The sequence below is a fragment of the Neovison vison genome, chromosome 11 (assembly GCF_020171115.1).
Source record: "Neovison vison isolate M4711 chromosome 11, ASM_NN_V1, whole genome shotgun sequence".
Classification (NCBI taxonomy): Eukaryota; Metazoa; Chordata; class Mammalia; order Carnivora; family Mustelidae; genus Neogale; species Neogale vison.
In genome coordinates, this window is record NC_058101.1 from 162721341 (window position 1) to 162724642 (window position 3302).

Consider the following 3302-nt stretch of genomic DNA (forward strand, 5'->3'; position numbering starts at 1 on the left):
CACCCATAAATCAGTAGAATTTTTTTAAAAGCACTTTATTGAGATATGATTGACCTGTGAAAAGCTGTACATATTTAGTGTATACAAGTTATGAATTTGGATATAAGTATACACATGTGAAATCATCACCATAATTAAGGCCTTCGACATATCTAACGCCTCCTAAAATTTCCTCCCACCCCCTTTATTAGTAGTAGTATTGTTTTTTGGCTTGGTTTGTTTTGTTTTGTTTTGTTTTTTCCCAACGAGTTTATTTGGTCAGGGAGGCTCTACATCCTAAAGAAGGTGTTGGGACTTTTGGTGGTGAAACATGACTGGTGCTGGCCGTGCAGGATTCAGTGGGGCCCCGGGAACTTGATCTTGGAGTCGTGGAACCTCTTGACTGCTGCTATGCGGCCCTTGCTGGCTGGAAAGTCCTCCACTTTCCCGATCTGGATGGAGTGCGCCCCGGGTGCGGTGCAGGACTTCCAAGTTAGGGTAGCGCTGCCTGACGGTCCCTGCAGTGAGTGATTCCGGGCGCCCCCGGTCCATGCGTGGGTGCCCTGAGGGAGTCATAGCGCAGCCAGATGAGCTTCTTTGCCTGCAAGAGGGACTTCTGGAATATCTGTCCACAGTACACAATTTCCCCTGAAGATTTCATATTCTTCAGCTGAGACACAAAGCACCAGAAGCAGGACTTGGCGACAACATGAGGAGGTGCAAAGATTCCCATTCGATGGAGAGGAGGAGTGCGGCATTTGGGTGGGAGCAGGCAGCACCCCACCACTTTGTACTTTTGCCCTGTGCTCCAGGCCTTCAGGACTCACTCTCCACTCTCACCTCCACCCAAGAAAGTCCCCCCTTGTTATTATTATCATCATTATTGTTATTATTATTTTATGTGGTAAGAACACAACGTAAGATCTAGCCTTTTAGTAAACTTTAAGTATACAATACAGTATTGTTAGTTGTGGGCACTGTTCTGTGTAGTAGATTTCTAAAATTTATTTACCTTACATAATTTAAACTTGGCATCCTTTGGCCATCTACCCTTTGTTTTCCCTCCCCTCACTCCAGTACCAACATTCTACTCTCTGCTTCTGTAAGTCTGATTATTTTAGATTCTACATGTAAATAAATTATATTGTATTTGTCTTTCTGTGTCTAAATTATTTTACTTAACCTTTTCCAGGTCCATCCATGTTGTCATAAATAGCAGGATTTCCTTCTATTTTTTTAAGGCTGATAACTACTATATTAGATGAATATACAAAATTTTCTTTGTCCATTCCTCCATCAGTGGACATTTAGGTTGTCTCCATACATTGGCTATTATGAATAAGGTTTCAATGAACATGGGAGTACAGATGTCCCAAGATTCTGATTTTGATTCCTTCAAATAAATGCCTAGAAGGAGTGGGATTGCTGGATTGCTGGAGAGTTCTCTTTTTAATTTTCTGAGGAACCTCCATACTGTTTTCCTTAGCAGCTGCACCAGTTTACATTCCCACAGCTGCTGTACAGTCCACATATTCACCAGTACTTATTATCTCTTGTCTTTTTTATGATAGTCATTCTAACAAATGTGAGGTGATATCATGTTGTCCTTTGGATTTGCATTTCTTAATGATTAGTGATGTTGAGCACGTTTTCATGTACTTGTTGACCATTTCTTTAGAAAATGTCTACTCAGGCCCTTTGCCCATTTTAATTATATTGTGTGGTTTTTGCTACTGAGTTGTATGAGTCCCTTATGTGTTTTGGCTATTAACCCCTTATATAATTTGTAATCATTTTCTCCCATTCTGTAGGTTGTCTTTTTGTGGTGGTGTTGTTAAAAGAGGTAAAGAGAGAGAAAGAATGGAGGGGCAGGGGGAGAATCATAAGAGAATAAGAGAATATATTGGGGCTTAATCTCACAACCTGAGATCATGACCCGAGCTGAAATCAAGAGTTGGATGCTTAAAGAACTGAGCCACCCAGGTGTCTCCTGCAGGTTTTATTTTGTTGAGGGGAGTCATCAAAATGATGCTGATGACATTTGTAAATTCTTCTACAGTGGTCTGTATTTTAAGAGGTCTCACTGCCCCCTTCTTTTGCTTTAGTTTCTGTGGGCAGTGTTTTTGTTATATTCTGGGTTGTTTATACTTCAAAGACAAGAAAAGATTTACAACTTTAAAAGGCAGAGAAACAATGCAAGTTTTCTCCTATGAGTTTTGGGGTAATTACTATTTTAAAGACAAAAGGATGCACCTACCCTCCAGTCTTAAAAGTTTATGAAGAGGCCCTATCTGGGGTCAGTCATATGTACTATGCAGGTGTTCTCCACACCACAGCACTATCTCAAGGCTATGTACTTGGAGCAGTCTATGGGATCAGGAAAGGCAAGTGTAACCCATATTCTAAGTACCAGGGAGGGGGTTAGGAGCCTCCAAGTGTCTGGGTTCAACTCACAGGTGAATCAGTGGCCACAATGATGAGGAGAACAAAAGCAAGAGAAATGTAGCTTAAATTAAATCTCCCTGCAGCTTACAGCCCACTGACAGATACTGAAACATGCATAATGTAACTTTCCTCAAGGAACTTGTGGCTGCCTTAGTGCCTTAGATTGATTATATTGAACTCCTCTCCCTGAGTAAGGGTTCTAAATATGCCTTGGTTTGTATGGACACTATATTTAACCCAACTTAAGCTTTCCCTATTAATGTGCAAACCAGACTGCCACCATTAGGTGGTTAAAATAATGAAATAAAACCTATAGATACCGTCATGGACAAGGCAGTCCTTAGGAAAGACATTTCCAAAAGTCATGGCAGGCAAGACTGAGCAAAAGAACATGACATTGAATGGTGGTTTCATCTTCCATATTAACCACAGCAAAAGCATTGGTAGGAAATAAAAATGGAAAGTTAAAGCAGCAGATTAAATTATTAACACGCAAAACCACCTTGGTCAGGTAGACTGCAGTACTGTCATAGGCTTTAATACATTTGAGTGATCAACAAGTAGGTCCTTCTCCCATATGCCCGACAGAGGACCCATGCCGAGGCATCCAATACCGTGAAAGTATGGAAGTCATGGGAAACACCCATTTTCCTCATTCTCACCATGGATCAACATATTATACTACTGACAGCACACTGGAATTTACAATGGGACATCTTGCTGCGATGGGTGAGTTACTTCTCACCTAGGGTGAAGGGGAACTACTCAGTCTCCACTAGGATCTCATTGTCCTTCTTCAAGATGGACCTATTTAAATGTTATACCTGAAATGGAGCATGCACCATGGAAAGAGAGGAGAAAGGTGGGGGTCCTGGTCT

At 41.3% G+C, this 3302-nt stretch overlaps 1 pseudogene; it reads right to left on the reverse strand.

Moving 5' to 3' along the window:
• Window positions 1–269: 269 nt before the first annotated feature.
• LOC122890343 lies at window positions 270–3021 on the reverse strand (annotated as a pseudogene).
• Between the last annotated feature and the right edge of the window lie 281 nt (window positions 3022–3302).